The sequence below is a fragment of the Crocodylus siamensis genome, chromosome 9 (assembly GCF_052110815.1).
Source record: "Crocodylus siamensis isolate JL-2025a chromosome 9, ASM5211081v1, whole genome shotgun sequence".
Taxonomy (NCBI): Eukaryota; Metazoa; Chordata; order Crocodylia; family Crocodylidae; genus Crocodylus; species Crocodylus siamensis.
The window spans coordinates 63,097,703-63,122,310 of NC_143403.1; the positions used below are offsets into that span (position 1 = coordinate 63,097,703).

Genomic DNA, 24,608 nt, shown 5'->3' on the forward strand with positions numbered 1-24,608 from the left:
GTTCACTAAAAACCTTGACAAAAGCCACATGAGCTCAGTTTTCAGAGGCAACAACCTTGTTCTGTGCTTGTAGGATTCATGGCAGCACCAGTCTAATCAAAACAGCACTATTTTATAGACTGCTAATTTTAAGAGGGAAAACGTCAAATCAAACTCCTTGTATTTATTTGCACTTACGATGTTCTTGTGAAAGAATTGTATAGGTGGGGTATTTATTCCTCTTTCTGTTGTATTGAAATGGGTACCAAGAGCAACAAATCAGGGCCCTTTAATTATAGTAAGAGATGCATTTAAGATTTTTTTACTGTCTATAGAATATGCCTATTTGTACTTTAATATTTTATTCCTCACATGTCTACACTGCATTTGACACAGCAATTACGTATTTAATATTTTTTACTTATTTATGATCGGTTGCATTAAGTGGCTTTCCAATCTTTCCATATGTACACTGTTTTGTATCTTCCAGAAGAGCCGTCCCTCTCTGTCATCCTCAGAATGACAAATCAGTAATGTTTTAATGCAGTGGAGATCAGCAGCAATGTTTAGTTACTCTTGGTAGATGGATTGAAAAGTATCCTTAATTAATTTCTAATAATAATCTTCTGTTTTAAAATCTCCTTTGGGGCTCCCAGGCAGAGCTCAAAGTTAAATAAAAAGTAGCTTAGTAAGTGGGGTGGAAAGTTTAGTTAAGTACAATAGCCATGCTCAATAATCACATTACAATATAAATAAGGTTCTTAGATGGTTCAAGCTGCCAAGAATGAAATCCAGCAAAAGGAAACTTCAGCCTACCTATGTCTTCCCTTAGCTTCTCCCTGGGCCAGTCTAGTCTCAGAAGTGTTTACGTTGCACGTTTGTACAAAGATGCTTTCTTATAGAAAAGTAAGCCTAGATCAGATAGGCTGAATAGAGAGAGAAGAGAACATTGTCTGGATGTCATATCTATCTCTGTGTCACAAAAAAAACCCAGCATTGGATTATAATAGGAAAGAGGCAAAGCTTCTGATCTGGAGTTATCCTGTGACTATAAAAGTTGTATTTTGAGCTTAGTGCAGAGCTCATTGAAGTCGGTGGAAATATTTCAAATGGACTTCAGTGGCCTTTGGAGCAAATGTGTCATTAGCCAATAGACTCAGATGGCTGGTAAGCGAGAGCCAATGAACTGCAAAAAAGGAGGCCACAGCCACAAAGTTTGGATCTACCTCCAAAGCTTGTAGGATGTTTAAAGCTGGCAATAGTCACATTTGCGGTTTGACCTTCCCTCACCTTTACTTAGAAGCTTTGAGAGTTGGCTTAGAAACACATTAACCAAACCTATATGACATGCCTGGTATGGCTGGGACTCTCACGAGAACATGCTGTCTCATACAAGGTCTGAAATACTGTGAGAAACACCTTCCCCTTGTGTTGTTTTGAAACTTTTCGGATGGGTCTGAGAGCTGGAAGCTGAAACATCTGTGCCTGGCTATGTATGAATCTAAAAAAAAATCCCTCAGTTCAAATTTGCTTTGAAAAATGAGTGAAAGTTCAGGGGAAGGCAGGGATTTGTATTATCTGTGCACATCAGGAGGGAGTCCACAGTTGTTTGGTTGGTATATTTTATTATATTTCCCTTTTTCTACTATAATTTTCATAAGGCACATGTTTCTTTTTTTCTTTGAAACTCTAGACTTGCAGACGCTTAAACAGCATATTCTTGGGAACTCAGAGGCACCATTTGGGCCATGTACAAACATAAAGAGCAAAGACTATCATTAGTTACATTCACTATATGTACCTGGTGTTCAGCATTATATCTGGATGTTGTACCCTAAGAAACTTGCTGCCATCTGAGCAATATACAGCTCTGTCTAGAAGCTGAGACTGAGTTGTTCACAGGTGCTTAAGTAATTGGGATGCCGGGTTTTCATTAGGAGCCAGCAAGAACTGGATGTCAGCCTTTGTGTAACTTGGAAAAGCCTCGATGGTCCTGTTGTGCATGACTTCATACAGTGTCCAACTTGCCTAGAGATCCCTAACTTCTGTGGCCCTCTTCACTGGGAACCTGAAAATCATGCATGAATGTTATCTGCGAAAAGCTCCTGTGACTATACAACAAAATAGCAATATTTCTATTTTACCGGTTAGGAACGGGATAGAATTAATGCCCAAAGTCACACGAGAAGCCAGGAAGTTGAAGCCAAATCTTCTGAGCCCCACTCCAATATTCTGTCTCTACACTATTCTTCCTGCCCAACTTGACCTCCTTTTTGGCAGGTCTAAACCCTGACATTTGCATACAGCAGAAGGTTTTATGGATGCAAGTCAAAAAGCATTATGCTCAGCTGCTCACGTGCGCGTACTTCTGTGCCTGGTTTATGAACGTGAACGGAGTGATGCAGCACGTGCGGAGCTTGTAATATGTGACAGCGAATCTATTTTGCATGGTGCAAGTCACTTGAAGATTAATGGAGTTCTACATTCACTGTACTTTAACTACTGATTGTGGGACATTTCCCCTGTCTTAGTTCACTTACTATACAGTAATGTAGTTGTTATATCTACTAATGTGTCTCAAGTCAATGTGCCACAATTTTATTTCTTTTTAGGGATGCATTTTCATCCATACAGTAACATGGGAACCCGCCCCACCCTCTCACAAAAGGAATATACATTCAGAACATAGCAGTACAAATGACACTGAATGAGAGTCCCCTCCCTGTCTCACTCCAATGCAAGGAAATTTGTGCACCTGTGTAGCCCTGCCATTAAGCCGTTTCTCCTTTGATTGCATTATTTCCCTGCTTTTCCACCTGCTGCAGTTACAGATAGCTTTAGAATCAAAAGTCTTTTCCAGAAAAAAAAAAAAAAGGAAAGAAAGAAAAATACTTAGTACTGGACAAGCAGCAGGTTTTCATGCATTTTATTTCCATATGGCAATTAGAATTAATTACAGTACATTTAAAATTACAATTTACAGAATAGGAGTAAAATACAAATATGTAGCCCAAACATTGTGCAGGAAATATGCCTTGGTTTTGCCTTCCCCTACCGTCTGAGGTGCACTCATGCCATTTTTCATTAAAAGAACCTCTTTGTATGAGCTAATTAGGTTTGATCCTGAACAGCATTTTGAGAGAGCTGATTTCCCATTGCATTTTTTGTGCCCTAAATTGGCTGATTGTGGGGTTAAACTGGTGACCCTTGCTTATAAAATGTTGTAAGCCTTTATGGTTAATGTCTGTAGTCCAGCAATTTTGGACTTTTATTTTTCTGAGGAGATGCAAGCAACGGAAACAATACTTGTAAAATATGTTCTGGTGCAAAACTAGAGTGGAATAGAGTGGATCTGTTCTAGCTGATGGGTGAATTTCACAATCTTTGAACTGAAAAGTCTTGCACTGGACTGAACTGGGATTTTGACTGGCAGCTTCATATCAGTGGAAAATTCTCTGTCTTTGACATCTATTAAAATACATGCTAGTGCTTTTAAAAGTGCAATCCAGTTAGCAGGAGTCATTACTGGCTGTCTAAATTTTCTAGAGAAGTGCTTCTGAAATCCACATTAACGCCCAACATCCTGCAGGATTATTTTTGTTGCAATGCATATCAAAGGAGTCAATCATGCTTGTGATGGAATTATTTTGATCTGCTTTCAGATAGACATACATACCCATCATTTGGATTATGCAGTGTTCATCAAGTTAAGGACAAATCAAAGGAAAGCAGGGATGAGAAAAGGGGGTTATTTGTCTCCCATTTGCAATTCCCTGATGCTGCTGAGTGCTTTATTGACATGTTGAGGCCGTTCACCTGCTAGGCTAATCTGTGGATGCTATTGACTAATGCATTTCTCTGCTGGTACTTGGTTTCTCAGCACATGGTGGATCAGCTAAGGAGTAATCCAAAGAGGCTTACCCTCCTGCTTCTCCTTTTCTTTTATAGGGTACCTGCAGTCAAAGCACTAGAAAAACTTGGCTAGAATGCTCTCGTTCCTTTCTCTGCCATGGATAGGAGGAAGGCGAGCTTCAGTTTAGGAGCCAGTAATCTTTCTGTGGAAAGCCAATGCTGGCCATCTAGATTTCTGCGGGGAATTCATGTTTAATAGAAAACTTCTCCTTGGAAACACTAAGATTTCTCAGGTTCCATGTTCTGAACATCGGTTCTGATGGCTCCAGTAGGAAAGTGAATTGGGTCTTTGTATTGTCCAGTTAGCCAATGTGCGTGCACGCGCGTGTGTATTTGTAAAAGTGCGCGTATGCAGGTTAAGTTGTGTGCACGTACGCATGTGTGTGATAATGGGGAGAGAGAGGAAGGGATCATGACTGCAAAACTGCCATGACCTTTACCTGCTTAGATGGACAGTTTTCTCATCTGGCCTTTTACAGTAATCTTGAAAACGGAGGTAATTGTATTCAAGAGACAGAATTGAATCAGCCTGAGCAAGTGTGCAAGTAACGTTCATTTTGATATGAATTGTAGTAAGAATTTTTAAACAAACGCTTGGAATTAGATGCCTAAATATCTGCTTGGGCACCTAAATACCAGTTGTCTGATGTTTTCAAATGGGGATATCAGCCTTTTTCTGCTGCCAGCGATCCTGTGGCACAAGGGTTGTCAAATATATGGCCAGCAGGCCAGATCGAGAGCTGCTCTATACAGCCTGCTGGACTACCAGCATGGGGTGTGGTGGGGGGAAAGAGTGGCCTGCTGAAGAGTGGTGATCAGCAGCAGAAGGACAAGGGAGGCTCACAGCCCCAGTCATCCTCGTGCTGCGTCACTGGTCGCCACTGGCTGCCAGTCCCAGCCAGATGTTGGAGCTGCTGCCGTGGCAAGTGGCATACAATGGCGGCGGCTCTGGCTGTGGCATGGGACATTCAGCTTGGGCATAGGGCACCTGGTGGGAGCTGGAGCCATCGCCATATTCTCTGGGTTGGAGACAGTTGCTGTCACCACTGTCTCATGCTCTGGTCCACAGCCAAAGCTGCTGTCATGGCCATGTGCTCCAGCAGAGCCAGAAATGCCACTCCTGCAGCAGTTTCCTTGCGCCCCAGTCCATATCTGACCCACAAGGAACCCTGGGGTCCAGATCTGGCACAGGGCACAAGGTGAGTTTGACATCCATACCACAGCACAAGGGCAAGCTCTCTGTGCTGTGGTATGGAAAGTTATAAACTTACATTTTTCTAGATTGTGAGTGATGGGACAGTTGTACATAATGAGAGAATTTGATTTGACCTTTTTCCTTTCAGAAAGCTAGGAAATTGCATAAAAATCCGAAAATAAAACTAAAATCCTTGTTTAGGTTACAAAATGAAGTTCTGGAAAATGAGGAAATCCTAGCTTTGGTGTCACCTATACAACCTTACTTCTGCCCCTTGGGTCCTATGCATTATTATCCTTTTGTTTTTTTATTGCATGACAATTTCACAAGATCGCCCTGCTTATTTCAGTGCACAATGTGGGTCACAAGGGGCCAAATTAAGCTGGCCCAACCCCTCTAAGCCTGGCATTTCCTATTTTTTTAGGGCTAGACTTTGCAATCAAAATAGCTTGGAGGGGAAGGTGAGGTTTGTATCTAACGCACACTTTTCAAACAGTGTTTTCGTGATGCAATACACATACATTTGAGGAAAGTTAATATTATCCAGGAGCGTATACAAGAGCTACACACCCTTTAAGAGGAAACGGGACCAGTTGGCAGGATCCTTTAATTTAGCTGATTCCTTTTGTGCAGCCAGATACCTAGCACATTGTGGCAGCGAAGTGGTGGTAATAGTACTAATAAATGGATTCAGTCTTTTGGTCCATGTTCAGCCAGAGAAGATATTTCTTTGTGTTATATTCCTAGATGTTTATATTGAGAAAATGTAGCCCTTAAAGAGCAAACTTATTAATGCTGAAAGAACTCAAATCTTCAGCCATAAAGAGCAGAGAAATCTAGGTCTCAAGGAAATTACTTTCATTTATTCAGCCTTTTTATAGAGGCAGGCGTTTTAGTTGCTTGCTATAGATGCTTCACAATAGCAAAGGAATTGCATCTCTGAGGTTCTGAAGTGTAATTAATGGTTCACTCCACACTGTACTTCAAGAAAAGCTTTTATAATTACCTATCAGCAAGTATGCTGGAGCTGATCAAATAGGGCTATCAAAGGGGTCGAGGGGGAATAGAGGGAGTAGATTTGGCAAATACACTCCTTTTTTTATTCATTTGGGGTGTTTAGTAACATCAACCAATGGAAATGGCACTAGCTAGAAAGGAAACTTCCCATCAGGAATTGCCCTGCCCGGCTGTGCTCAGAGATTCTGGGACTTTCCTGGCTATCAGGACACACCTTTATTTTCTGCCTATTCCTCACATCTATAGATTCTGATGAACCTATTCCCTCCCTCAGCAGGAGATGAAGCACCACTTCGGTGGAGTTGCCCATTGACACCTTTATTGAGGAAAGCCTTGTAGGCTCTTGCAAGGAATCTTGAGTGCCGAGAGAAGAGAAGCAAGGGTTTGCCTGAAATGAGCTGCTTCTGCAGTCAGCTGCATTTCAGGCTCCTGTAGACCCATGAAAAGAAAATAAGTGGCTTCTAAGGAAGGTAAGATACAGGAGCCATTATTATTGAAACAACACAAGGAAGAGGGGCAGCTTGAGTGCTGTAGAACGACCTTCACCGCCACTCTTCCTTTCCTTTGTCTTATGCCCACTTCTAGGATAGTCTGGGGGCTCCACTTGTCCACCTCATGGTTTAAAGGAAAATGCCTGGAAATGTTTAAAATTAACATTTGTAGTTTAAATTCTACCCAGATTGACTAGAGGGTATCCGACTACAGGGTAACTTGCCCCTTGGTAAGAAACAGCTCTTAAGTTGGCATAACTCTGAGGCTGACTAGGAAGTGTCATTTCCAAGCTGGAGAAACCTCCAGTATTGTAGGTAGGTAGGTAGTTCTGGAATAGAGGTAAAACCTGAGATCTTGAAATTTTCCATAAAGTTACAATTGTGGAAAAAAATTGTTATGCACCATTGAAATGATTTAGTTTCCACTGGAATGCTTAGTAGGGGTGTGCGAAGTGATCCTTATTCAATTTGGATTCGGATTTGGCCTGAATCAGGGACAGTGATTCGATTTGTTGATTTGGATCACTGTTCCTGATTCACAGATTTCATAGACATTGGGGCTGGAAGGGACCTCAGAAGATTATCGAGTCCAGCCCCCCGCCCAAAGAGCAGGAAGTCAGCTGGGACCCCTCCCCCCCCGCACTTCTGGGAGACACTCAGTGCACCCCAGCATTACAGCAGTCATCAGCCACCCGCTACCTAGAGGTATGTAGAAAAAACATTTAAAGCTGTGTCTATTTCTGAATTGTCGAATCTTTCTGAATCTCTCTGAAACGATTCGGAGGGTTCAGATTCGATTCAGAGAAATTAAAGGGTCCTCTGATTCAATTCAGAATTGGCAATTCAGGCACCAAATCAGGCTGAATCGAATCGGGGACTGAAGCTTCGCACAGCCCTAATGCTTAGTTGTCAGAATTTTTTTTTACCTAACAGATGTTATCATTTTTATTATTATATATAATAATAATTGTATATATATGAAATGAAATAATGCCAGTTGAACTGAAACTTTTGAACTTTTTTCTGTTAAAAAATTGATCAGAATTGTCTCATATGTGCCACTTTGGGATGGCAACAAAAAGCTGGTCAGCTAGATTCTTTTGGCCTTCTCCCTACCAAGCCAAGAATATTATACTTAAAACATATAACACCATGACTTAGGTGATATTTGAAGTTCAGAGTTCAGGCTTGGGCAATCCTACATGCTTTCATATCAGCATTTGGGCACCTGTGACCCGCGGGCCGGTTCTGGCCCATCGGGCTGGGATGTCGGTAGCAATTCAGTAGCTGGGAGAACGTGTGGTGGGAGGGAGGGCACAGTGGCACGTCTTCGGAGTGATCTGTACAAATTGACCCATCTCTCCTAAAAGGATGGTGACCCTTGTCACATATGAAGTAGTTAAAATAGAGAGCGTAACGGAGCACTTGTGAAAAATGAAATGAAAACAGTTAGCCATGAGGAGTATGATAGATTGAAACTCTGTATATTTAAGGGAAGGCAACTACATAGGAAAATTGACTGAAGCATGTCAGTTGGCTGCAGAATACATGTTCAGATATGGATTTTAAATACCTGTTGTATCTGCGAGTGTGCAACCGTGCATGTGTCTGTGCGCGTGAGCGGAGGGCTTTGCTTGGGGCCCACACTCTAGTTTCCTCAATATGAGCATGTAAACAATCCGTTTCCATCTGGCTGTGTTTGCGGCCGTGATGTGTTTATATGGAGGGCTGTTGTCTTGCTAATTTGCCTTTCTTGTTTACATATGGTGGAGCAGATTCTTTGGTGGTGTAAATCTCCGTAGCTGCAATGACTTAAATGAAGCCATTCCAACCCATGCTAACTGAGGGTCTATCCCAGATTGTGGCTCAGAGTGGGAATGTTTGCACAAGCCGTATTGTGTTTGTGTACATAATTGGTGCCAAGGCTTTCAGATAGATGCAGCTGACTTTCATCTGACTTTCCATCTTGCCCGAGAGCAGACAGGAATAGAGTCGCTGAATTGAGTAAGTATGTTCCTTTGCTAGTTTCCTCCTTGGAGAGCCAGTGCTCTGAACAACGCCTGCACAGAGTGCTTAGCATCATAATTCTGGCTCAGCTCATTTGGGATGTCAATTGACAACCTAAATTTGCTCATGCTGCTGCCTCTGGGCCACTTGCACTTATTTTGCTATCTGTGCATCCCAAAGGCCTATAGTAGAGCTTTAAAAAACAGTTCCTATTTGACTATACGGGGCTTGTAACTGGAGCTGTGAAAACTGCACAGAGGAGGCAAAATTATTCTGGTTTCAGATTTTGTTAGGATAAGGAAACTCCCCATCATTCATGCATGCTTCCAGCCAAAGTGCATGTGAGCCTAAGAGATTTGGACTGTTGATCCAGCACACACAACCCCTGTTTGTGCCATTGAAGGAGAACATTTCCCTCCTCCCCCCTGCTGCCCTTGTAGCTATAACCTTAACACAAGCCCTGCCAAAGTTTCTTTCAGTTCCTCTACCTGCCATTTACATTGAAGGTCAAGGTCCTGTAGTTCTCCACTTCTCATTAGAGGCAGCCCATTCCCCATTTTCCATCTTCTAGGCAAGAATCAAGCCAGTGAACCAGGTGTGGAATACTTCCCATGCCCTTTGCAACTTTCCCTCTTTTCCCAGGAACAAAACCAAGACCTCTTGGGAAGCTGTTTAATGAAAATGAGTAGGGGAGAGGGGCAGCTCTTCTGAAGGTCTAATCCATCACAGAATAGCTATTAACTGTCCTATTAAGACAGGGGTATCCAACTCAGTTGAGGGTTTGGGCTGCATCAGGATTACAGGGGTCTGTGTGGGCTGGATCTAGCATGGGGTGTGAGGGCTGCTGCAATGGCCACTGTGGTGATAGTGTGATCTGGGGGAGTAAGTCTAGGTGAGGCAGCACTGAGTTATATTCACTGCCAATGGCTATGTCCACTGGGGCCAAAGGGCCCCAGATGCTGTAGCAGGCCACATCCCCCAAGTTCCCATGCCCACAGTAGCCCATCAGGCCAGATAAAGAGGTTCTGCTGGCCATTTGTTTAACATGCTTGTGGTAGGATATTCACCTGGGATGCAGGTTAAGTCCTGCTCAGTTTGTTTCAGATCAAGGACTTGAACGTCCTACATCCCAGTGAGGTGCCCTGGGATCATCCAGCTCTTGGCTGGTCTGGGACCATTCCCTCTCTCTCCAGTACTCTGGTCTGTACTCTGGAGTACTTACTTTTTGTGGAAACGTTTAATTGTTTGTAACTGCAGGGTTTTGGATGTTGGGCTGCCAGATCTCACCTGAATGCTAGCACTATCATGAGTCAGTCTGTCTCATTCTTGTATATATATTTAGTTATACAAAGAAGAATGATGCTAACAGAATAGAGCAGGATAGAGACTGACTCAATAGACGGCCCATTAAGCTGCACATGTAGGGTGTATGAGACCAAGGTCCAACTCCTTTCTCTAAGGAATATTTATTTATGCAAAATGGAAGAAACCCAGCAGGGGACACGTGAAGACGCCCATCCTAGACTAGCAAACAGCCTGGCAATCAGAGTACTCCCTTAGACTAAGGGGACCAAGGTTCAGGTCTCTAGTCTGAACCAGACGTAAGTGATATTGGATGCGCAGCAGTAGTTCTCAGCTATTTCTGATACCAAACCAAAGTTCTCTCTGGCTTTTCCCATTAGATGCATTATTGATTCCCTTTTGTTTAGTGCTAGCTAGGTTTTCTAATTAAGCAGTGACTTTAATTATACCACAAAGCATATAACATAGATCTTGATTATTAACACTGGCCCATGGGATAATGAAAGGAGGGCAGACTGGCAAATCGAAATTAAACAGAATCATAAAAATGAATGACCTTACCCAAAAACCCATCCTACATTCTAATGCAATAATTTCCCCCTTGTTACATTTTTACAGTATCTTCCCGCATATTAATTGTCTAAGTCAAATTCTGCACGACTGTCAGCTCCAATAAACATAGATTTAATGGAAGCTGTATTCAAGCAGTCGGTAAGCTAGGGATTTCATGAATACTTGATTACAGCAATGTGTTTAAACACAGGAAATTTTGATGTTCTTCCTGCATCTTGCCTTTATTGAGCAGTATGGGCAGCCCGTGAGTGCCTTACTGCCCAATTTCTAAGGTGAATGATAGTCATTACAACGTGCTCAGCTAAGAAGGATAACCAGAAGCATAGAAGAATACCTGGAGAAAGCTTTCTACCAGCAACATCTATTGCAGAATGGAACAGCCTCCTGGGGGTAGCTAGAGAAGATACTTCTAACAGCAGTAGTATATACAGCCTTGGCAGCAATCTTTTAATGTGCAGGGATGGGCCAAATGAACAAGAAGGACTTTTCTCCCCTAATTTCCTTATTTACTCTTCTTATGTTCTTCAGTGTCAACTGCATGGGTGTCTTAGACACAGATTACTCTTTCTAAACCAAGTACTATGTTGAGAGAAATGGTAAATTTATGAATATAGAGAAGATCTAGTACTGCTTAAGAGAAAAGGCATTTTTCCCTCCATTGGAACTGCAGCATCGGGATCAGTCGAGCTGAAAAAGCTACAGTTCTCCATAGGCCACTGTTTTATAGAACGTGTGAGTCTGAACCCAAAGAGGGGTCTAAGTTTCTGAGTCCTTGAAATAAATAAGGCAGAGCTATTCGTCTTCTCTTGCTGTCGTCTCACCAAGAAATGTTATTGTGCCTTATGTCAGCTGAACATTATGGGGTATATAGCAGCAAAATTTTGAGACTGAGCCAGTTTTACCTAGTTCTGGGGAAGCGATATCATTTTCTTTGCAGTGCTTGAGACCCTAGTTCTTGCTGCTGAAGTTGGCTCAAGAGAGGTGGTGCGGGGATATTTTATATGACTGACTCCAGAATAATCCTACAACCTAGTAGGAAGAAAAGAGCAAGCATTGACTTTAAGAGGTTGGGGAGATTGCAACTTGCTAAGTTCACATCTAATTCTTGCATGAAAAGGGGACTTACCTGCCCCCTAATTTTGCTTAAAATTTGTACATGAGTTTAGTGCAGCGCAAGATCTAAAGTGCATGATATTTCCGAGTTCATTGCTTACTTGTCTTTAATAAGAGGACTCTTCTGTAAAGGAAGATAGAGGTTCCCACATCACTGCAGGTTGCTCTTACCTTACCTGTTCTTCCTTACGCTGAGCCAAAAACCACTTAAGTTGGCAGATGTGCAGTACATAGCACTCTCGTTTCGTTTAAGGACAAAAGGCTTGAGTAACCTGATTAGCTTACCTTTTTAGGATGTGACTGTCTTTGATGAAAAGACAGCGCAGCAGATCTGTGCAGCTGCTTACCCATCTGTGGCCTTAGAGCCACTTAGTGCCACCAAATTGAGCACTGCTGATTTGGATTGCTTTCCACTTGTGTGAGCACTTTACTAGGCATAAATACAAAGAAGAAGAAATTCACTGGCCTCCACTCCAAAGCCGAGCGCACCCATTACTGCTGCAGAATGCACGCACCTTTAAAAGAAACTCAGCTTGGGGAGAAGCGTTCAAACCCGCATTTAACATATCTGAGCCTCTTGGATAGGCAAAACTGGGCTGGAAGTCTCACAGGAGCATCCTTCATCAATACTTCTCTCATGTCTGCCTGTAGTTCATGCTGGAAGTGCTGAGCCTGCAAAAAACGGTTTTTGAGCTTGGTTCTTAAGTGACTGAAGATTCAGTGGTAAAAAAGAATCATTTATTTGAACTAACTAGTTCATCTTTACTTCACATGCCCGGAGAATTCTCTGGTGTGTTATTCAGCTGCTTTACAGGGCCATTGAATCACAAGGATGCAACCCAGAATTGAGGCCAGTGCATGCAGCTTCACAGCTGCCCCTATACCATGATGGAGGACTTGGCTCAGTACTAAGCTAATTGCTCTTGGAAAGAGTTCTAGAAGTTATTTAAGACCAAAGGAGGTTTTCCCCCATAAGAGCTGCAGCATTCGCCTCAATCACACTGGAAAAGGGCAATTCCCCATTGTCCTCTCAATAAAGAATATGCATAAGATTTGACAAGTTTTTTAAAGGCCAGTTAGATGCAACCAAATCTCTGCAGGACATACAGCCCCCACGGTGGCTCCTTGGGCCGCAGATGTAACTTGTGCAGTCTTGAATTGCAACATGTCATCAGCCAGAGAGGAACGCAAAATAGCGTAGAAGGAATGACACAAATAGCAGGTGCACGTGGGCACTAATAGAGGTATCTACTACTGGCATGTCCTCAACAATTACCCTTTTAAAGCGCTAGAGAATAGGAGCAAAAAAGGCATTCTTCTGTTCACTGTCCTTTTTATCAAAACAGGATGAACGATGAGCAAAATACTAGCTGATGTAAATTGGCTACCCATTTCATTATAAAACGATACTGTGCCTGTATTATAGACACATAGAGCAAAGTGTGGTATTTAGGTCTTTTCCTTTGCAGTCCGGAGCAGACTTGCATTGCATATTTCACCTGCCCATTTCCTGGTGGTTTCCATGGGCTTTTAACTATTGAGCGACCACCAGCGTCGACCAGGTTTGGCAGTGCTGAACCAGGGGCAGAATTTTGCCCATGCTTTTCTTCAGATACTTCGGGTTGGTCTTTCATAATTCCCTACATGAGTCCTTGTAAAACTGAGCCAAGTGTGTATACAGCTCTGGAAGGGCCATCCAAAATAATTCCTACCCATGAATGGTTTGGAGTTAACATGAATACACCTCTGCAGTGGCATTTTTAAAGCTCATTTAATTTCCATCCCTTGGGCATATTTCTGATTGTTGCCTGCTATAAGTTCCAGGGAGAAAAGGGTAGTCTTGTAAATCTCTAATCTGTCGTGCTATGTTACACTTCACTTTCTAATGTCAAAGAATAAAAGGGAAGTAATGGGCCAGACCCTGCCATGAATATAGTGTATTGTCCCCATTTTGTATTTTAAGCGCATCCCATCAAATTGAATTTTTTAGTCTTTGTCAGGTTTAAAGCGTTAACATTTTGCGATTAATGGTCGTCCCCTCATATTGCTTAAAACTTGTACACTAGTGCAGCGCAAGATCAAAAGTGCATGATATGTCCAAGTGCATTGCTTACTTGTCTTTAATAAGGTGTCTATTTTTGGTACCTGTGATGAGGCAATCCATCTTATTGGTTGGTGTGCATCACAGTTCAGCTGTGAGCAGATTTCAGCTGGGGGGGTCCCAGAAAATTTTTGTTTTGACTTCTGTTGATAAAAGCACAAACGGGCCAAAATGTCAGACAGTTTTACTCATCTGTCCGAAATAAAAGTGAGTTATGAACTCCAAGTCAGCACAGCGTTTCATTTTAATGGCATCAATGCTTGTTTGGCTCGCTTGTGCCTCTAGTTTTGACTGAATGTACTGCTTATAAAAGTAAGGCGCTCTTACAACTAGCGAGAACCAGAGGTAGGTTAGCATTGCCCAGCAGGTAAGCTGTAAGCTCCACATCTCAGTCAGCCCACAGGACAGCTTGACCATTTCACTCCAGCTCAATTTTTAAATGCTTTCCAGCATCTTGCTTTTCCTGAAACATGCCTGCTTATTAGACTGTGAGGCAGTCCTGCAGTTTGGAAAATCTTGGGGCAATTTACTGTTTCTTTAGTAAGTCTGAAAGTTCTTGGCTTTTTCTACATGCCTTCCTCCAGGCCTTCCTCTCAGATCTGGTAAGCTAAACAAGCTCAGACCCGGTCACTCTTGCATAGGAGAACCCAAGGGAAACCCAAGAACTCCAGGAAATTCTGCTGTCCGTAGCATTGTTTTTTTAACCTGGCAGTAAACCAAATACTTTACCATGGTGTAGTGGCCACCAGGAAATCATCTGACAGAACAAATATTACCACTGGTTCATACCGCAAAATAAACCACAAACCACCATAGTGTAACTGAGCTAAGGGCAAAAGGAAGCGATAGCTAGCAAACATGCACCAGATAAAAACATAAGAAGATCCATGCTGGGTCAGAGCAGATCTATCCGCTATTCGATACTCTACCTGACAGCAACCAATAGTGTTTTAGAAAGGCCAGAAGAAACATCTCCAAGCATCCATGAATTTATTCAGTCCCTTTTTGAACGTGGAATACAAGATGTGAGGCCTACACAGGGTACCCACTTTGTAATATCTATAATACATGATATGCCTTCAGGCTTTAGAGCTTTCATCTCTAATTGTCTATCTCATGTGCAGCAGGCTGCCCGTTTCTTGGCTTTTAGAAACTTAACCTAGCGGGGTCACAATTTTACCTGTTTAAATTGGCTACCAGTTGTCAAATAGATACTTAATTAGTTTCCTTCTTTTATTTCATTGGCAAGTACACAATTTATTCTGTGTTTTCGGTCTTTATTCTATAGTTATATATTTTATCTTTAAGGTGACCTAGCCTAGAGTGATATAAAATATACTTTTACCTTTTGTAGCAGAGACAATTGCATAGATTGTGGCAGGCTAGCGCTAACAGCAGCAGTACATTAAAACAAAATGGTTTGGGTTCTTCTACCCAATGAAAACATCCATGTAAAGTTTCTAAAGAGGCCTGCAAAAGGAAAGCCAGTTATTTCTAGCCAAAAGTGGGTACTTGTCTCATTCAGAAGCCTGGAGTAAATTATCATTCACTTTGTGGATGTCTCATTAGGACACAGTTCCCCCGAAGGAACCCTAGGCAGTTTACGGTGAACTCGAGGTAAAACTGACATGGAAGTTTTGCTCCTATATTTTCTTCACTGCCTGCATATAAATACATGACCTGGAGCTAGCACCATTGGCTTACTGCCTTGGTATTATTATTAACCCAAGTGTACCCAAGAGAGTGGTGAATCTGTGTTCTGTTTAACCATCAAGGAACACAACTCCTTTGCGTGATAGTTTGGGGGGCAATTTCCTCTGGAATCATGGAAATAATCTCTTTAAAGGAGTGAGTTAATGTTTGTGGCAAATACAGTAGGTGAAATAGGAATGAGCATTTATATCTACAGATCAAGGGTGGAAGGGAAAAGTGAAAGGAAATGGCATCATTATGAATGCCACTTGAGATGGCTGGGGTAATAGGTATGGTTAATATTCAACTCTCAGTGGTACAATGCATTTGATTCTAGAGCTCTTCCCATTTGCAGAGTATTTGAAAGAGAGAAAGAGTATTTGAAAGAGCAAATGCTCTCTACAGCTCTCATCAATCTCCAGACACTAAAGCTACGGGTCTGAAAATATTTGTTTTGTGGACCAATACAAAAATGACTCTATAGGTCAGTTATTGCCTGTGGAATTCAGCTTGGAAGTCACTGGCTTGAAAGAGCAGATCAAAACAATTATATTGGCAATAAATTAAGGGAATTAATGATGACCAAAAAAAAGCATGTATTGTGTGTGCATATATATGCTCTTATGAGAGAGTGTGTTTAGTTGTGCAAGACTTGCTTTAGTTTCTTAGGCCTCTGGTTCAAGAAAGCAATTAACTGCAGGGTTAAGTTCAGCCCTATCCGGGAAAGAATTTAGATGTGCCTTTACCTTCAAACACATGCTTATATTTTACTTCAGTGAGACTTAAGCATGTGCCTCAATGTTTTCCTGAATCAGAGTGAATTAGTTCCTAATCAAAATTACAGAAGGAATGCACTCATTCTACTTGGATTCATATGAAATCTTTTGCTGTCTCATGGTCAGCACAGCCATTGCTTTCATTTTTCACAGGTTTTCAATGTGAAGCAACTTGATAAGGTCTTGGTAGTTGTTGAGTGATGCTGTAGCTGGTATGGTTCAGGACATCGATGAAAAGCAAAGAGTGACCTGAAGAAGAATGCCTTGCATTCAGAAACTGGTCTGAGTGTATCCCAATCACGCAACTGGTCCAATAAAAGATATCGCACATCAAAAGCCTTGCCTCCTTAATAAGGCCTTATGGGATAGAGAATCTAATATGGATTTTGGTGGCCTAATATGGATTTGGGTGGCCTCTTAGCTTCTTTACAAGTTTGTAACTGTCAAATCCATTTGGGAGCAAATATCCCAGACTCCAGAAAAACTCAAGAATTCCATAGATATCAAGAAGACCTTGATTCAGTCAGTACCTCTTAATAGAGACATGTTTAGAAAGGACATGTGCTTTATTACGATGACTGGTCAGGAAACAGGTCTTTTAGTGCCTCTTTAAAAGAGCATTGCAATCAGTTCCTGGGAATTGCTGAGTTCATATTTTGTGCTGGACAAGATGATTTTTCTTTTCTTTTTTTTAATAAAATGACTGTACATAACTGAGTTGGAAAATAAAACGAAGCATAAGAAATTCTTTTTTACATTTATGCTGAGGTAGCATTGGAGTGATGCTGTAGCCCTGATTTGTCCAGAAAATATGCAAGATGCAAGTTTGGGGTGACATCTGTTATTGGAGCAAATGCATAGTTGTGACTTGAAGAAGAGTAATTTATGCTCAAAAGCTTGTCTAAAATCTTTCCCAATCATGCAGTTGGTCCAGTAAAAAGTAATCGCCCCACAAGATATACTGGCTGCTTTGCTTTTAAGTATTTATATGCTTAAACTCACAGACCTGTTTCATACTATACTGCTCAGCTTTAGCAATCCTTTAATTTAAAAAATGCTGTAAAAAGTTTAATTAGACTTCCATCCAGCAAAGCATTTCACCACATTCCTCGCTCTAAGTTTATAAGAAACCCTGGTGAAGGTAAGATGGGCATATGTGCTTTTGCTGGTTACTGGGACTTGCACATTAAAAACAGTGCGTAAGAGAGAGTTCTGCAAATGATCCCCAGCAAAGATGCAAACTAGAGACTTGTCTGAGCTATACCTGTGGGATCTAGGCCACAGAAAATATATCCTAAAGTTTGAACAAGGTTACAGTATTTGGGTCTGTATGGCAGATAAAGGCACATATACTATATGGATATGATCCAAAGCCTGTTGAGGTCTTCAGATGAAACGTCATCATTTGCTGCTAATTAAGTTTAGTGATAGAAATATTTTTGTGCCCCAACTGTGCGCACACCTTTGCTTTGTCCTCTCGGCCTTGCTATCTGTGAGACGTCCTTTCATAAACCCACTTTTACTGTGGCCATCTTCTTTTTTCAATCCAATATAAAGCATCTAAGCATCATGGATTTAATGCTCCCATTCTCAGCACTAAATCAATGTTCTTTATGCATTTGTTCTTGGAACACAGGCCCACACTGAATCATAATTCTTCTCTGGTACCATAAACTTGGCCTACTTTCAGTCTGACAGAAACTGTTCCATTTAAGGAAAGGGGGAAAAAAAAACCTGGGGGTTACTTTAACGCAAATTATTCCAAGACTATAGGTTAATGCTTTCTATCCCTTCTCCGGCCCCCTCCACCTCTGCCCCCTTTCTATAAGGCACTGTTCCTTCATTGAGCCCTTGGACCACTCCAGTTACCAGGAGGAAGCAGCTTGCGGGCTAAGTGGTAAATGGCGTTGTAACTGGTAGGAGCATAAAATATTAATGTCTTCGCACTGTAGTAACAGCAGGACAAGCTCAGCTGTAAGACAGACTTGCTCAGTTCCTGACCGACCTCCTGTTTGATTATTTACTTCTTCAGTCGTTCTCTATTTGTCTATGGATAGAAAGACACGTCTTGCTGCATAAGTGGATTTGACCAGAGATTAAAGCAGGTCTCCTGCGAAATACAGAAGAGCCCATTAAGAAAGGATTGTTTGCCAAACATGGTGGTGTTTCCTCCTGAGACCGTATAAAACATTGTTAGTTGAGGTAATAGAGGGCAATGATTGTGTTCCACCATCCTCCTCCTCCTCGCACAGCAACATGACAGTAAAGACCTTAATGAAATCCGTAAAGATCTTCAGCATAGTTGCCTTTTGAAACCTTGCATAGCTAAATAAAATTAGTTTCCTCTGATGTCCAGTCAGTGAACCAGGGCAATGGCAAGTAATGTATCAGGTCAGTTAAAATTAAGCAATTTAACTCAAATTTGGAATAGTTAATACCAGCAGCAAACTCCTTAAGATCCAAAGAGTATTAAGAACCCTCTACATTTGCATAATACATTTGAATAATGAATAACTTTGGGGATTCGGCAATCTGTTCATTGTGCAGATGGAAGAAGAAGCTAAATTCCTCAAGTAAATCATTTATTCCAAATTATTCATTTGACTCTTCACTTAGCTTAGTGTCCCTTAGTCATGGCAAGCTCTAGAAGTGCAAAGGTATACAAGTTATTTGAAAAGATGTTGTCTTGAGACTCCTAGTCCAATTTTTCAGATTCAGACTCTTTTTAGATATTTACCTGAACTGAGTCAAGCTTGTTTCAGTTCACTCGTAGCCCAAAGAATGAAAAGTTCCCTCCTTAGAGCTTGCTATGTCACCATGGAAAAGAAAAGGATTTTCCAATAGGGGTGCATGTTGGAGATCACAGTTACAGATGCAGCTGAAGAGATGACTGGATTGCCTTTTGCTTTGCTAAGTGAAAGGCATGACCTCCGGCTGTAAAGTGGCAGTAAGTAGTATGTTTTTTTTTTTAAAAGAAAGCAACAGCAAACTTTGTGAATGCCTTCGATATTTATTATATATAATATAAATTTAAAAAAAAAAATCCTGCCTAACTTAAATAAATACATCCTGGTCTGTAGATCAGCTGCCATTCATTGCAAAGTCTTTATTTGAAATTGGGGATGTTTCAGGTTTGATCAGACAGATCCCATGCTACTCTTTCCGTTCCTTCCTTAGAGAAGTGTAGCTTTTGCAAATAACAGTCGACTCAGGTTTCCAAATAAGAATACAAAATTACTTTTCTCAGAAGATTTGCAGAAAACTTACTGCGTTCCTGGGTATTTTTGCTGGCAAGTGCTTTGGATCAAATTAATTGCTCGTATAAATTGGTCCCACTTCACTGAATTTTATCTGGGTTTTTTTGTTTCACTTTACCTGGTTTTACATAAGCCTGAATCCTACTTTAAGTTTCAAGTTCAAAGAGCCCCCAAATCTCAAAGCAGAACTTAGCCAGTATCGAGTTTTGTCTGGTTTGCCATAGAAGATGGGAGACCCAGGTTCTTGTGAAATTACAACTAGGATTCTTTTCAACCTTTCTGGGGGTTTGAATTTTTGATGAACAGCCTGAAACCAGTCAAGATTTATATGATTTGAGGCTTTCTTTGGAGTATTTTTCAATACTCTCTTTTTACCTGAGGTGCAACAGAAAATAGAAAATAAAGGCATATGGGGATATGATTTTCTTTGGGTTTTTAGCAGGTTTTGAAGCATATTTTGGCTTCTCTACTCATTTCCAATCAGTTTAATGCTTTGTGATTCAGTGTGCACACAGCCAACGGCAGATCAGGATGGGCACACTAGGGGATAGAGTGGAAATTTCTTACAGACGGTGTTTCAAAATGTATTATTTATTCAAGTTGTGATTGACTTTTGTCGGTAACCTTTTTGACTACAGAAATACAGGACAGTGAATGATGTAGTCTTTATCCATTTCTCACATTGTTAACAAAGAGGTTCATTGTGGAAGCGATTGGAACTACTTTCAGCATTTTTATGAAATTATGAAAATGAACATTAGAGGTATTGGGTCTAATTCTTCTATTACTTGTTGTAAATCAGAAGTCACTCATTGATCACTGGCCCTCTGCCTTGCATCTGTTTTATGCTGGTGTGTAACTAAGTTGACTTCAGAGGAGCATTTCCACCAGTGTATGAGTCTTAAACTTAGAGGGCAAGTTCTTTGTGACAGTGGCCATTTTCTTGTTTTATGAGTGTCCAGTGTCCAGCATAATTGGGCTCCAGTCTCTGACTGCAGCCTCTAGGTATTACCACAATAGAAATAGTAAATAATAATCAAACTATTGGCTGGAACATCAGATGGTATAACCTGGTTGAAGTCCAATATTGACTTTCATCACTTGCTTATCCGCGGCCATAGTGCGAAATCCAAATCTGGTAGAGCTGAAAACGTCATCGTTCCAAAGGTTTGCACAGACATACCATAGGAGAGCGATCTTTGATATTTTGACCTTATGACTGGAAAACAGGAAGGAAGAGCGAGATGGTGCCACAGTGTGAAGCAGGGGTCAGCAACCAAAGGCCCATGGGTCGGATATCGCCCCTGGACAAGGGGCTTCAGCAATGGTGCTTCCCACCGTGCTGTGGTGACAAGAAGCGGCAGCAGTGGTGGCTGCGTCCTAGCACCCACCCACCTCTGACTTCAGGTAGTTCACTTTGGCCCACAGCCTGAAAGGGCTGCTGACTGCTGGCGTAGATGGCTTCCTATTTAAAATGCAAGTTCCTCTGCTAGTAATTTGCTCCAGATCCAACCATCATGAAGTCCCCTACCTCTCTGTAGAAATGTGGCAAGCTCCTATAAATGATTCTGCTCTGGCACATGCTTGTATCTACCGTGAGGGGAATGCATTTGATGGTTGGGCATCAGCTACTTCTGGGTGTTTATAGATGAGACGATTAGTGCAGTGGCATGAGTGTGCTTTGTCATTTGACTCAAGAAGGCAAAGAAGACGCAGGGTTGAAATAAGAAGGAAAAAGGGGAACGAAGCGAGTGAGGATTCAGTCGCTACGGTAGAGCTCACTCTCACAATTAATGAGAACTCTGGAGATGACTGTAGAATTGCTGCATGGTGTTAAATGTGCAGCTGACACGTGGGGAAAGGGATTAGATCATTTCACTGGCTGACTTTTGCCGCTTTGTTATTATTGCTGTTGTTCCTGGCTGAGCACTGACGCTGTTGAGCAAGGAGCCAACTTTCAGAGCACAGTCCCCACTTCAAAGAGCAAGATCCAAATCCTTCACTTGCCTGGCACCTGACCGATGGCTGCTGGGGCTCCAGGTTCGAAAGAGGAGTCTGTCTGTGTGTCAAACCTTGTAGGAGCCTTGATTCAGGTTTGCAAAGAGAATAGATTCATTATACACCCAGGAATGGTTGAAGGGGACAAGCGAGAGCTGTGCAGATACAACCCTTGTTGCCCCAATACTGGATCCACATTGCTGCCCCACTGCTGGTTCCACATTGCTGCTGCCCTCCAGACCCCCTCCACCACCAGTGGGGCTACCACTCCCCCACAGCGACATCTGGCCCTGTGAATCCAGCCGAGAAGGTACCCCCAGATCCGACCCAAGGTAAATCTGACACCTCTGTTTCGGTGGATTAACACTGGAAGGCTTCACAGAGCACATCTAAAGGCAAAGTTTGAATGGAAAAAGAGGGTGCAAATCGCAAATGATTTGCAGGCTTTGTTCTGGATTCAGGAACTCGGATGAAACCTAAAGCTTAACAAAATAGGTCAAGTTCCAGGAAGGGCAAAAAATTCAGGCCCTGGAGACTCATTTTTATGACTTAAAGAACTCGGGCATGTGTGTGTAACATCCTGGCAAAGGACTCTTTAATAATGAATGTGTGGACTGAAGGACTATCTTCCACCTACAGGTAGAGATGGAAGGGCTGCTGTCTTTTTGTCATTACATTCAGTTCCTGCAGCAATTTGATGCAGTTTGCTCTATAAGGTAGAACTGGGAGCTAGGACTCCAGAAATCAGCCTCTGTTATTTTGACAAACACTAGCATCGCTCAGTGATCCAAAAAATGAACAGACACGGCAGACAGCGTCAGTGCAAAGCCTCCAAGCACGTCAGTGCAGATACAAATGTAATGATGTTTTTAGAGTAGGAGAAAAGTATGTGAGCACTTCCAACTATTGCTTGGAGAGAACTTTGATCATTAGGGCTAAGCTAATGGCTCTGAGGAGCTGTCTCAAATAACAAGTCTCCATGCACTTCCAACTTGGCTCAAACCTTATCTTGCACATCCCCAAGTAAATTAAAGTGTAGAGAAAGAAGAATGTGTTGATTTTCTTTGGTACTGATATAAAAAAACACTCCAGACAAAGGCTATTCTTTCTGAGAGGGTCTTTGGAAAGGACCATCCATAGGGAAAATATCTCCTAGACACACTATTTACTAGATTTTTTTTAGAAAGAAAAGAAAAGAACAGGAGTGCATCTTGAATTTACTGTCCGAGTCCCCAAGGCCTGGAATAGACTCTCTCCAGTGATGGTGCAAGCACCTACTCTGGACTCCTTTAAGATGTGTTCGGACACTTATCGTGCTGGGCTCCTTTGACCCTGGCTGACTTCCTGCCCCTGGGGCAGGGGGCTGGACTCGATGATCTTCCAAGGTCCCATCCAGCCCTAATGTCTATGAAATCTAGCAGCTTATTTCGCTCCTTTGTTCTAATCCTGCAAAATAGGAGAAAAAAAATTTGTTACTCGTTTGGAAGGAGAAGTCCTGGAATATAACAGTCCACACCTTTCACTAGGAAGAAATGATCAGGGTCAGTAGAAAGTAGAATGGAGCTAGAATTCATGGCCTGACGGTTTCAGTTCCCAATAACCCAATCATTTTACTACCCTTACTGGGTATCTTAGACGTTTAACTGTGTGGGGGGTAGGAGATACAAGCAGTCAGCTCTTCAGCTTTTGTAGATCAGGACCACTCTATTTGGAGCCACAGGAGTGTTTGGGTGCATTCGAAAGGTCAACATGCTCTTAAGTGCGTTGGGAATAGACACTGTGTAAAATATGCACAGATCCATATTAAAAAAAATAATCAGACCTGCTCATTAAAAGAAATCTGTTTGTGCTAACGAGCTGGGACTCAACCATCTTTGCGTTCTTTCTTATCTTTTCATTTACCACTTGAATACCAATGCCCTTCCACCCGTAATGGCTGGGAGGTATGATTCATTCCTTTCTAAAACTCTTTGAGGAACAAAGTGTTTCTTTTTCTTTTGCTGCTGGTATTTGGAGCCAGGTTTCAGCATGTGCAGCAGGTGGGCCTGTAGCTGAGATGCAAAAGATAAACCTGGAGTTGTACCCATCCCACTGGTTCTTTGGAATAACATATTCTATATTAAATTCTTTAAAGATTTATGAAGCCGCTTTAATTCCATTTGCATTTCTTCCTAGAGGGTGTAGCAGTCAGAAATCTCAAAGTATATTGCCTAATACATTTCCAAACTTGGTATATTAAGGTCTGCAAGCAAAAACTCATTGTTGATGCTATACAGAAGGTATACAGAAGCGGGGGGAGTGGAGAAGAGACTGGGGAAGATTTTCTTCCTCTGGTAATCCACTGAGCAACCAGCATTGCAGCAGTGTCAGCCACTCAAAAAAATGGTGCAGCTCAAGTTGATTTGGAAGATGGAAAATAAAAGGCTCTGTTAAAGTAGGGACGTCACACTTTTATATTGGATCAAATGCAAACAGAGCAAAAGAGAGCAGGCCCAGTTGAAAGCAGGTTTCCCTCCAGCTCCACAGGCTGCCAGGAGGATGCTGATGTGCTGTCAAGGACCATTTTGTTTTATCCTGGTCCTGGTTTTTAATCTGGGAACATTTTGTTGTTGCCGTTGTCAATACATTTGTTGCTTCCACAGTGCAAAACCGGCAGCCTTCCTGCTTACCTGCAGCTGAAAAGAAAGTGTTTCTGGTTAGGTTTGGGGGATTAGGAAAAGTTGCATTAGGGAAATGGGACTGCACAAGGGAGATGCCATGTGACTATCACCCCTGCAGTGGAAAAACGTTGTGATATTGAGCTCTCTGTAACCTAAAGGGAAAATCCCCCACCCCTTGTCTTTCTACCCTGGAAACCCAATGCAGAGAGGGCTCTTGCCTTAGGGATCCATCATCAGCTTTACAGAAGCACGGTGCCTCTGGATCTGGGGCAGTGCTCAGCCTGTTCTGTGCTAGGAGCCAAGAGGGTTATAGCACATATCAGCTCTTACCATCTTATCCACCTCTAGCTGACTTGCAGCATTGTTCAGCTGCAGCAATGTCAGGTATTGCAGGTTGCCTGCAGTCACTAGGCCAAAGTCATATTAAGGCTGCGCTCATCTCTTAACACGCTAGCGGCCCAGGAAAGGTGCTGCTCTCTGGAAGGGGTGGTGTTCTGTCACTGCGGGGAAGGTGGGAGATGAGACAAGGGCTTGG

General features: G+C 42.1%; 1 protein-coding gene across 1 annotated transcript in view; it reads left to right on the forward strand.

Annotated features, from left to right (window-relative positions):
- The window catches only part of GALNT9 (polypeptide N-acetylgalactosaminyltransferase 9), a 233,101-nt gene that overhangs the window by 38,968 nt on the left and 169,525 nt on the right, over positions 1-24,608 (forward strand). The window lies entirely within an intron of this gene.